Raw genomic sequence first — 13,169 nt, 5'->3', positions numbered from 1 at the left:
CTACTCCTGCTGGCCACACTATTCCTGATACAAGCCAGGATGCTGTTGGCCTTCTTGGCCACCTGGGTACACTGCTGGCTCATGTTCAGGCGGCTGTCAACCAACACCCCCAGGTCCTTCTCTGCCGGGCAGCTCTCCCGCCACTCCTCCCCAAGCCTGTAGTGCTGCATGGGGTTGTTGTGACCGAAGTGCAGGACCTGGCACTTGGCCTTGTTGAATCTCATACCGTTGGCTCTGGCCCAATGATCCAGCCTGTCCAGGTCCCTCTGTAGGGCCTTCCTGCCCTCCAGCAGATCGACACTTCCACCCAACTTGGTGTCATCTGCAAACTTACTGATGGTGCACTCAATCCCCTCATCCAGATCTTCAGTGAAGATATTGAACAGGACCAGCCCCAACACTGAGCCCTGGGGAACACCACTTGTGAGCGGCCACCAACTGGATTTAGCTCCATTCACCACAACTCTCTGGGCTCTGCCAGCCACCCAGTTTTTAACCCAGTGAAAAGTACGTCCATCCGAGCCATGAGCCACCAGCTTCTCCAGGAGGATGCTGTGGGAGACAGTGTCAAAGGCCTTACTAAAGTTCAAGTAAACAATGTCCACAGCCTTCCCCTCATCCAGTAAGTGGGTCACCTTATCATAGAAGGAGACCGGGTTAGTCAGGCATGACCTCCCTTTCATAAACCCATGCTGGCTGAGCCCAATCCCCTGGGTGCCCCATATGTGCTGCATAATGGCATTCAAGACGAAATGCTCCATGTCCTTTCCCACCACCGAGGTCAGGCTGACAGGCCTGTAGTTCCCCAGATCCTGCTTCTGACCCTTCTTGTAGAGGGGAATCACATTCACTAGTTTCCAGTCATCTCAGACCTCTCCCATTGACCATGACTGCTAATAAATGGAGAGTGGCTTGGCGAGCTCCTCTGCCAGCTCCCTCAGTATCCTTGGGTGGATCCCATCCAGCCCCATGGACTTGTGAACATCCAGGTGAAGGAGCAGGTCAGTGACTGCCACCTTTTCAACAACTGGGACTTCATTCTGCATACTATCTCCATTTCCCAGCACAGGGGCCAGACAACCCTGAGGATAACAGCATTTAAGAGCATCCCTCCAGGTTTGTTAGGTGCCCAGTAGCCAAGCCACAAATCCTCAGGAGGGCACATCAGCTCTGCTTCCAGGTCAGTCATTAACATAAAGCATGCCAATAGATGGTGCAGAAATACATATCCTTGGTTGGCTCCATGGGACTGCATTTCCTTGGGTAGCTTGACAGACACAGAGTACATCAGCTCAGGTAGTCCGAGTAGGTATCCTGTGTTTTTGGTTGGTGTTCAGTCAATGTCTCACTTCAGGATACAAGATGATCATTTCAGAAGATCAGAGAAGTTGCTGTCTCCTTAGCACACCACCACAAAACAAGGTAAATCCAGGGTTTCAGAGGCCCATAGGGAAAAAAAAATATATTTTGAGATACTCTGCCATGTCAGAGGTCTTATCCGAATCCTCAAGTGCTTCTACACTGAGGAGTCTTCCAGATTAAAGCCTTGCTGAGGGCTTCCTTGGAGTTTCCACCACCACTTTCCTAAACCTCACTAATGACATGTCAAACTAGAATGAATTCTGACTACTCCTGCAACAATCAACCCCTCCGTGAACATTTTAAAAAAATCTTGCCCTTGATGTTTTTCAGAAGGTACTAAACTCCACAGCCCGTCTGGATGGCTAACAACAATGTATTTTCCTTCACCAACCACAAACATCACTCTTGTGTTAAGATTTTATACCCCTTTTGCTGTTCCCTATTGCCAAAACAGAAAGACTAAACTCTACCATTTGGCCTTCTCTAATCTGGTCATTACAGTATAAATTTTACTGATGTCCTTTCTTGTAGACCTTTTTGGGGTAGACTCACAGTCTTTATTTTCTTTACTCCGAAGAAAGTTTTACCATTTCATGAATTATTCTTCTTCCATCCTCTGAGTACTCCCTAATTCTGCAATATATTTTCTAGTATGGAGCAACTTTCACCCACTGTCCACATAAGATGTCCAACATATTACACAATGACATAATAAGATTAGCCATTTCAGAAACCGCCCACTGTGGGAGGTCGTACTTCACACCCCAGAAGCCCCATCTAGTAAAGCAAGTCTCTGAGGAAATCCTGGCAAGTCAGAACAAGAGGACCAGACTGCAATTAGTAGCTATTTCACTCCCACAGCATGACCCAGGGGTTGTGCTCACCATCACAACAAAGCTGCCTGATAAAGCGATGGGGCAGCCAGCCCATGACCCAGGCAGCTCCAACATCCTCATCTGTGTGGGCCTCATGCCTGCCACCTTCCCAAGGGGCTTGATTTCTCCATGCCCTCCTTGTGCAGTCAAGTGTTACATATCAACCAGTGGCCTTCCTACCTCTTTCCCCAAGGGGCTTATTTCATTGTTTAAGCAACCCTCTAGCACAAAATGTAAGGAGCTGTCAGCAGCACAGCTAATAGTCTCATCACCCAAAAGCCAGCAGCCCTGCTCTAGGCAGATATTTGTAGGATATTAAATAACCTTAGACAGGATGCGAAGGTGGTGCGGGACTGAGATTTGCACAAAAAAACATACACCCAAAAATCCTGAGAAAAGGGAAATGAGTAATTAACAGTCATGAAAACCCCAAGAGGGAGGCACAGAAAAGTTTGCTGCGGTCTCTTGCAGGAGGTACCAAGCAGCAACACCAAACTGCTCCCTGTGCTGCTCTCATGCCATGCTGAGGATGGGAAGGACCAGCACTAACTGCCCCTGTGAGGCTGCTGCCCCTCCAGCCAGGTCTGTTACTGAGAAATTTATCCTGGGACATTTGGTTTGCACTTCCCTCTCCTCAGCTGCTATCTTGGCTGTAAAGTAAATGCCCTAGAGGCAAATTCTCTTCCACTTCTGCTTCCTTCAAGTCCAATGAGGACTTTGTTGTTGGCTCAGAGCAACAGTAAATCTCAACAGCAAGTCCAAAAGCATCCCTTTCCCCTGTTCATTAATGCCTTCAAGATGCCTTCAGTAGCACAGAGCTGGACGACAAGCACATAGTATGAGCCAGGCATCAACACATCACACCAAGCATAGAGCAGGGCAAGACAGCCCTGGGGCTGGGTACAGGTGCTGGCACTCTGCATGCTAAAACCCAGGCTCTGGGTACGGCCCCACAGCATCACTCACCACACATGGGAACATAGGCAGGGCCGGACACCTCCACCAGTGAGCCACATGCTTAGAAACACTAGATCCCAGTCCATTTGAAACCCCACTTTATAGAATTCAGAAGCAGCACTAAATTAGGCAACATGTCCAGCCCCACAGCACCCTGGGATTCTGACAGTGTAACTCTATACAGAAGAGACACCATGAGCTTTGTTAGAGCCAACGCAGAAGCAAACAATATGGCCCTCCTGCTATTGACACACCTGACCTGCTCAGTTACTACTGACCACGTAGGAACAGCCGGGTGCACAACAGCACTTGTTTCTCCTGACAGATGTGTCCGTTTTCAAATAAATTTCCATGAAAATATATAAACAGAGACAAATCTTCTACCCTTACAGACTCAGTATACTACTAATAGAATAAAAAAGGTCCCCATCTGCCTCCCAGCTGATCCCATGTGACAAACTCCTGAACTCTCTCTAACCTTCTCTTTTCACACACTGACTTCCCTGGGGCATAGAGACAACAGAAATGTATTCAATTCTTCATTTCAAGGTGGATTAAAGCTATGAGCTACAAGTTAAAAAAAACACACACAAAAATCCCACCACATACCACACACACAACCAGAAAGACACACAAAAAACCCACCCTGCTAGCTTCTAGTGCTTGGACATGGATTTCCAACATAAGATGAAGAGAGATCATACCATTACTGCACACAGTGGTTTAGGGCCAGGCCCTAGCACAGCTCCAATTCAGCCAGGCACTGCCTAGGATAAGAATCCAGCTAACAGCTCCTGCAGAACTGGCAGTGCCCGAGCAAAGAGGCTCCATAGCCGGAGCAGGCTCAAAGGGCATGTACAATAGAGGAAACACTAGCATGGGGACACCTGGCTAGAAATCAAGCAATCTGGACTTAAAACCCCTCCCTGATAGCTGATTAGAGGAACAAGGTTTTATTACAAAGGCAAAGTCAAGCTCAGCCTTCAGGAGGGGACAGAGTGACAAGGAAGGGGAATACATGACACAAAGGTGGTTGTTTATTAGGCATCACTTCTGACCTCCTGCTGGCAAGATGAGCTGTACAGCAGTATTTAATCCCATATAACAGTGTCCCCAGTTCTGGTTTGTGGGCATGTTTTTTCCTTAGGCAAGGTCCTCACCTTACCACACCTTGCCTGCCCTTCACATTTAACAGAGCTTAGATAAACACATAGCTCTGGGTGAGCCCAGCAAAGCACGTGGATTTTTGTGAACAAAGATCAATAGGAAAGGATGACAAGCACTGGAGCCACCAGCAGACAGCCTGCTTTCCCACTGTGCCAATACAGACTTAAATAAATTCTTTTACTGTCCCAAACCAACTAAATACAACACTGAAATGAGCTAGAGCAAAGCTCCTCAGTGCACTGGCATCCTGCCTACATTCACTATAGTGAATTATGCCTGGGAAATGCAATGTATATTTTCCCCAAGCAAATATATAACATTGACATGTGCTAGATCTGTACAGCCAGAGCACCATTTACAGCTTCCACTAGGTGCTAAACACTGGGGACTTCCATACTCAAAACTTGTAAGCATGACTGTAACACAAGTTCTTCAAGAAAAAAAGAGTTAAAATACAAGACAGAACCAAGAAGAGTAAACTTTCTTCTCCTACATAGTGGGCTGTTCTCCTCTCCCAGTCTCATTGAGTAGCTGCCACCCACCTGCCCTTGGACAGGGCTGGCTCATCTTCTGTCCAGGAGGCTCAGATCAATACCCAGGAATAGCACTGATCAATTTAAGAGGAATAACAGCCATCTCACCCCCTAAGCAGCTGCACACACATTATTTGCAGTTGCTGCCAAACCTCTGAAAGAGCCACTAGGGAACATGCTAATCAATTTTTATTTCTAATTAAACTGATGCCTGCAGTATGCTGGAGGAAACACGGGCAGAAGGGACTACCCTAAATTAAGATCTCCAGGAGGCAGCAGGGCAGGGATTTACACCAAGTAGTTGGTCTTTTGACTAGACCAACAGAGGAGAGGCAATCTGCCAGTCAGCCAAGATACCAGTCCATCTTGGGACACTGCATCTTTCACTCATTCATTTCTTCCTGCCCTTAGCCACCTTCACAGTCCTTCTACTTTAAAAGTGAGGTCTCTGAGGATTTGGAAAAGTGAGGTTAGGATTTAACAGACTAACTGGTATGTCTATATCACTAGTCACAGCCTCTGCTGAAGAACAGTTCAAACTTCACTTTTATTGAACTTCCAGTTCCATTCCCTCCTGCCTCAAAGTCAGCAAAGGGGCTTCCTGTTCAGGGACACCCACCCTCTCCAGATGTCTTCACCTGCCTCATTAACACTTCTCATTTTAACAGAGGGTTTGGGCCCTGTTTATTACACCCATCAGTTACTACCAACCATGCCTGTCCAGAGAGCTGGACTCTGCAGCATGGGTGTCTCCACTCCAGGCAGTCATCCCAGCTCCCCTTCACAGCCAAAGGAGGAAGCAGCCACTGCAGATGTGCTTCACATGGCTACTCTGAGTATCCAAACCGATGCAGAAGGAGACAAACCACCAATTTCCCTCCTGTAATTAAGGCAGGCAGAGACAGGCTAAGTTGGGCAAACAAATCCCATCCTACAGCATCTTCATTTGGATCTTGCCAACAGGGAGAGCCTCCAACCATCTGCTTAAAATGAAGTGTTGGGGGAAAATAAAAAAAGGAACCCGAGAACTAAGTGTTGCTGACATTGAATGAAAATTTCCAGTGCTGTAGCTAACAGACATCTGATGAGCTGAAATGGTACTGGTGTGGGTGATGCATCAAAACCTTGCACAAAAAAAAACCCAGAGATGGAAGGTGTTTGATCAGTGTTGGGAGAGGACTGGCGTCCAGCAGACAAGCTCAGACTGGCTGTCTGATGATGCTCAACAGCCAGACAAGGACAACAAGGGTACATGAGAGCAAGGCCAAGGCAGTCCTGAGCAGCAAGGTAATACCAGAGTCAGGTGGCTCACTGGGGAGGGGGTGAGCAATCCTCACACATCTACACCTCCTTGCCTCTGACCTGAGCTATAACTGTATTTCTGAACACTAGCTTAAGGATTTTACAATTCTTATTTGGGAAAGGAGGCAGGAAAGGAGGATAAAATAACTAAATCATCACTTCTACAAAGTTAAACTTTATCAAGCTGTAACAAAGATTTCTTCCATCTTTCCTTCATGAGATAAAGCCAGCAGCTTGTATTTAAACTCTCGTACACCTTCTTGCATTCCTCCTAGCCTTCGTGCCTTCTTTTGCCTCATTTCTTCAAATCCCAGCCTTGACGCTCTTGAAGTTAGATGGCCTCTTCTTTCTGGCCACAGTATCCTTCAGAGGTCTGGGACACTGATAAAGATGGCATAAGGGCTTAGCAGACAAGCAGCCATAAAAATGATAAAACTCCCCAGAAGAGGTCCATAACAACCTTGAGAATAATGTTGAGCAAGTCATATCAGAGACTTCAGTATTGCCAGTGTTGAAAGGTAAGCTTTCAAGTCCATTGTGGATTGCCAAGTGCCCTGTGTAAGTGCAGAAGGCAGAGCAGTGAGACAATCTCACTGGCAAATTGCTCAAGTCACAGTGGCCCTGGACAGGCGAAGGCTTCATCCGTGCATTGGGAACTGCTGTACAGCAACAGCATCTCTGGTGCTCACCAGAGAGATGACAAATGCTACTGCAGTGGTCTTGATAAGAGGTCTCTGGACAGGGAGAATTGAAACACCCACTGGAAGGCTAGACCAAGGTGGTGCCAGGGCACAAAAGTGACAAGTGTCGCAACATCTATTTGAAACCAAGTGAAGAGACACATGCTACACTGCTCAGCCTCCCAAGCCAATTCAAAAGAGCCTCAAACTGTTACTCCCTCTCTATACACCCAAATCTTACTACCAGACATAAGCAGTTTGCTGCAAACTGAGTCTCACAGTGGGGAAGACTGTTTCAAGTTTTTTTTAGTACTTAAATCTTCTTTCACCACGATCCCCCAAAAACAATTCCAAGAACTAAACAAGCTGTTGCTGAGCTGCTTGCAAGGATTTATTTTAAGTTTTGCAGCTTATTTCATTACTCAGCAAGCTCTTCTGTTTGCTTTGCTTGTTTGCAATGCAGTGATTTGTGCTGCTGGAAGCTGTATCCACTGCAGAGGCAGCACTTGGGAGTAGTTTGAAGTCCTTTACTGTTCCCTTCCTTCTCATTTTTTTGGATGGATTTCTGGTGTTTTGCCTGAGACAGCCTACACATACAGATAAAGTAAAATGACTTCCTCAGAAGGCTCCCTGCTGTAGGTGTTCGGGTTAGAGGTAAGGGGTTAGGGGCTCACAGAACAAGTGTACCTAACTGACCTCGCATCCCTTCACTGGGTTCAGCTTCTGAGTTCTTCTTTCCTCAAGAGCAATGCATTTGGAAAAGCTCTCAATTCTTACCAGCAATCTTTCTCCTCCAGAGCACTTTGGCATTCATCCTCCAGATGTCATGAGACTTCCGTCATAGCTTATTGACAACAGCATTTTGCCTACTGCAGCTTCTGGTCCTGGACAGGGGTATCAGTACCAGCTCTTCTACACATCTCCTTCCCTGTGGCCTCTTCCCCTTCTCCAGCACTGGTGTTTATTCCCTCCAACAAACACTTACAACACCCACACAAGCACTGTCATTTCTACAGGAATCCCACTGTGAGGCTTCCAGTGACCCCTCCTCCTGCAGGCCAGGGAAATCCAGGACATCTCACAGCCCAGCATGGAGATGCCATTTGAGCAGCAGTTGCATGCAGAGAGATATCGAGGAGCAAAGGCATTTCTGTGTGTACAGGGGGTTAACACAGAGATAAGTGTATGCTTACTGTGTCCCTTGGGATAAAGGTTGCGATGACAGCCATCACTGTTGTCGGAAAAGAGGATTTCAGGATTGCTGTCTAAAAGCTGGCTGTACCCACACAGGTGCCCACACCAGCACTGCACCATTGGAACAAAGCTGGTAGAACACCTACACTGCTTACAGGAGTGCTTCAATATGACCAAACAGCTCATACCCCACTATCAATTAAGAGAGAGAAAAGCAGCAGCCTCCCAGATGACTCAGTAGCCTGGGAAGAACGGACAGACCTGCTCAGTTTTGCATGTAATTTGCAAGATTGCAGCCTGAATAATGCAATTATTTAGACCTAAAATACTTCACCATAAGACTAAGCTTAAAGCTCCTCATTCCATACCATAGAGATTTGTATTCTCCTGGGTTTACAGAAGTAGAAACTTATCGTGTCCACAAGTTTCTAGAGTAAACAAACCAGAGGAGCCCAGGGCAAGCCTTCACCCTGGCCTCCATTATCATCACTTCCCCTGCACTGCTTCAGCTCACACATAGGCACAAGCTCTCAAAATTAATTTGAGAGCCAGTAACATTCAGGCAGTGGAAATTAGAAAGAAAAAGAATTTTACTAACATTGGGGACAGCCAATAAAACAGACAGGCTGTCCTAGCTAGTTAGAGGAACTTCTTGCAAACAGCTGGAATAATCCTGCATAAAGGGACTTAGCGTAAATTGGAGGAAAAAAAAATAAAAAAATCACAGATGTGTTTGCAGAAGCACCTAGGAAGCTTTAAACACCAAGGAGGGCAAGCTTTATATGTCTGGTCATGCATCTCATAGCAGCTTTGCAGGGAACTAGTGAAGAGCAATAGATGCTCACTGACAAAAACCATGATGAACTGATGGCAGACCACCCCAGCACCCTCTCCTCTCCTGCTCCTCCTGTCCACAGGGATGGCAATGCAATAGAGAGCGAGGTACACTGCACTGCTTGCAAAAGTCCATTGCCCTCCATCTAATCACAGTGCAGCCAATAAATTTGCCACTGATGACAGTAAGATTACCCATACATCAGGCATGACAGACAAGGAGACAGTCTTTCATTAAATTGAGAGCCAGCTTCTGCAAATGCAGGTATCTGCAGGCAAGATTTTAAGACACACATCCATGCGCAGAGAAGATAAAACAGAAACCAAAACCCAAACAACACACAAACACACACACCCAAAAAAACCCCCCACACAATCAACACCAGTTCCTACTTCCAACCATGCAATACTTAGATGCTTCAGAAAACCTGCACTCATGGAGTTCAGTTACTGTTGGGGTAGGCATTTCTTCAATACCTCTGATTTTGTACCAACCACATGTAGCAGTTACTGCAGCCTCCTGTGAGGAAATAATTTGGCCTTTTTGAAGGAAGGCATTTTGGTAAATAAATAATTCTTCTCTTAGTAGAGAAAAGGAAGGAAAAAACCCCAACCACAGACCAAAAAACACCCCACACAAACCCCACACACAAAACCCACCAAGCAACCACACACAAAAAAATTTCAAAACATGACTTCATACCAACATGCAGCAGCACAGTACACACAAGTTTGACTAACAAGGTTTAGGATTGAGTGTTTTCCTGGCAAGACAGTTGGTGGGGCAAGAGGGGGAATAGGTAATTTATACACTCACAGATAGCACTATGGAAATAGTAACATTTTCTATGACAACTTGTTTCACTTTGAAAAATAGCAGTCAGAAAAAGACAACAGCCATGCCAAAAAGAAAAGTGCCAAGTTTCTCCCACGTCTGGATTTGGGGCAGCAGATAGGTTCCTAAATTAAAATATGTTGAGCTTTTGGCTGGTGGGGGAAAAAAAACCAAAGCCAAAAAAACAACCCACACCAAATCAACCACACACCACCACAACTCACACAACCAAAAAATACTTGTTTAACTTCCAGGTTTGGATGATTCCTTGGATCCTGTGAACTGAAAACATTGGGAAAAGTCCCAAGACACACAGAAAGGATGACACAGGCAGCACAGACTGCTGAGGTCTACAATTAAAACCTTAAAAGGATAGTTTCAAGATAAATACAATTTCAAGAATTTTTTTTCTTCACTTGATTTGTCCCTTGCCAAGCAGCACAGAAGTGCTTTCTCCCTTTACCTACCTTTCTCCCTAGTATCCACTTAGAAGAAGGGGGGGCGGGGGGGAACAAACCACCCAAAAAAAAACCACACACCAAAAGCCTTAATTCATACAAGGACCAAATGCAGTCCTCAAGCATCCTCAGTATCATTTAGTCTTTGATTTTCCTATAAAGTCATGGGAATCAGAAAAATATTTCGAAGGTGTCTTAAGAGATCACCAAGTCCATGCTTTCCTCACTAATATTTGTGTGACAACTTACAACTTTGTGCCATCTTAAAAATGCAATGAGTATGTTCTTGTTTCCTTCAATAGCTCATTAATGAAAGGGTTGACTTTTACCAGACCCTCAAGAGATGCCAGGGGAATCTCAATCTGTTTGTCCACAGTGACAACAAATCACCAGGCAGATAAGCTCAGGTACAGTTTTCCAGCTGCTGCATAATAGTTTCATCCAGTCCTTCTTTCCATAGCTCATCTTCTCTAATTCTTCAAAAGAGGTTAAAGAAATTAACATGAGAACGAGCTCGCGCTGAGAGAGAATATTTCTAGTAATTTATAATCCCCGTTTTGCTCCTAGTGAATTGGCCAATACTTAATATACAACCTTATCTGAGCACCTCCACAGCAGAGCTTCATAAAAACACTGAAAGATAACAATCGTAAAATTTTGAAAACATAAATTACAGACCCATAATGGGAGGTTTAAGTCTGCAATTCACTTGGAAAAGAAGAGGAGCTATAAATTAGAAGAAATTAGAAGAAATATAAGCTCCAGAAGAATACCTCTGTGCTAGATTTCACTTTATATACCCAGAATAAATTTTCATTTTAGGCAGGGGGAGATCTGTTTACTTATTTCCCTGAAGAATGAATGTCAGAGACTAGACCTATCTAGAGCTTGATAAATTATTTCTTTGCATGCCTTGCTGAATGGCAAGAGGAACATAATCAAAACATTATAACTCCAAGGCCAAGATATAAAACACCAACACACTAGAAGTTGCCCCACAGGTTTTTGCCAAGAGCACAGGTAACCACTTAGCAAGACATCTTGACAAACAAATACAAGGATCCAGGTTCCTTGGGATCATTTAGCTGAGCCCTATTAAGAATCACCTTCCCCACCTCTACCTCAACCTCTAAAGCCAAGGGCTACAAAGCCATAACTCCATGGCTCATGTAGAAGTTAGTTGCCTTGAAATGCAAACGGTTTTAAAGCAACTAAATAGTACAGAAGGAAAGTTTTATAGCAATCAGAGGTGTCTGAGGTGCTTCAGAGAACAGACAGAAAGGCACAATCCCTATAGGCCTTACAATCTAATTAACTTAATTAACCATGTTATTTCCCTAGTTCCTGGTAACTCCTTAAATCAATTAACTAAGACTTAACAGCAAAGTACATAACTAGGAGCTTTATCGATCATATCTACACACAACACTGACTGAACTCCCGAAGTCATGGCTTGGCATAAAACCTATAAAATACACTCCAGTAACAGACTTTCACTTTATTATCCCAAAGCACTGTACAGGTACCAGAGATAGGAAAGAAGTGATCAAGAGGCAGGGACTGAAATTTTAATAGCAAGATAGCAGATAAGCATATGTTAATCTACATTATAAGACACAAAAAAATCATTACGGTATTATTTTAAAAATAGAAATTTTACATTTGTTCATCCCCTCTCAAAGAATGATCCCAGAGTATTTTACTAATTAATAATGCCAGACCTTCAGTCACTCAATTCTCCATGTCCTCTCCACATCTCCTGTGGCTACCAGAAGCCCAGAACAAGAAAGCAGCTCCTCAGCCCAGACAGGGAAGAGTGAGGAGGTCCGAGAAGAAAAGCTGCAGGGAATTTGCCTGCAAGATAATTCAGACATCCCCGTACAAGGACCTCTTTAGCGGGAAAGCTGCTTTACACCAGCTCCAGCCCCACTATCCATCACTGCTGGGTCTCATCAGCAAGGGCACAACATCCAAGACCAGCAGGCCAACAGAGAGACCACAGCCACCCCTGAACACAGGGTGCACATCCCCGTTTTGCCTCCCAGCACAAAACAGCATTGGCCTCTCTTTCCTTACTCCCAATGGCTCTTCCATGCATCGTCCCTGCTGACAGCAGCATAAACATGCAGTCCTGGGATATGGCATTGCCATGGCCAGTAACTGGCCATAAGCTCTGTACTGAGCTTGCATGGCCTCAGCACTGAGGCTCACCAGGCTTGCTCTGTCTGAGCCTTTCTTGACCTGCCCACAGCTTTGTTTTACTTCAGCTGTGGCAGCAGTTTCTCTAATTGACCAGGTATCTGTGGCTTTGTTGTACATCTCTGTATGGTACAGCCACAGCTTTGTATGGGCATTTATAACAAGCCATTATTCTATGAAGAATGAGATATTTATACCCAACACAATGACACAGTATAGAAAAATAGTGCACTTGAGGAGCAGAGATACAGGCTGTGGCAGAGGGGAACACCAGTACAGGATGGCAAGCAATGGGCCACAGACTTGACACTGGAGACCTCACAGGTCTAAACAACTTGCCAATGTTCAGTTAAAGAAGCGCACACCTGGAGCTGGGCTAAACTTCTTGTAGGTATAACGAAGAGAACAAATAGCACCCAGCATACGTAAACTGTCACATAACCTGGAGCTGCAGACTGATGAGTAAAGGTGTGAAAGTGTCTTAGCAAACAAAAAATGATCCCAAGCAGATCCTAACTGAGGAAGGAGAAACCATCAATATGAACATCATATCCCTCTTGGTGAGTAACGTGAACATATAACAATTTTAGCTGCATTATTCTTCTTTCTTTTTCTGTAACAGTTATAGCTGGACTAGTAAGGAATAGATTTTTACAATTTCAATTACACTTATAAGAAATTGTTGGCTTTATATGTATAACATGTGCCACTCCATTAAAAAAAATTGTCAGTGCAACAGCAGTCACACACAACGTAGAGCAACGGCAGGCACG

The sequence above is a fragment of the Phalacrocorax aristotelis genome, chromosome 6 (genome assembly GCF_949628215.1).
Source record: "Phalacrocorax aristotelis chromosome 6, bGulAri2.1, whole genome shotgun sequence".
NCBI lineage: Eukaryota > Metazoa > Chordata > Aves > Suliformes > Phalacrocoracidae > Phalacrocorax > Phalacrocorax aristotelis.
The sequence above is the reverse complement of the archived record's forward strand: the minus strand, read 5'-3'. Positions refer to the sequence as shown.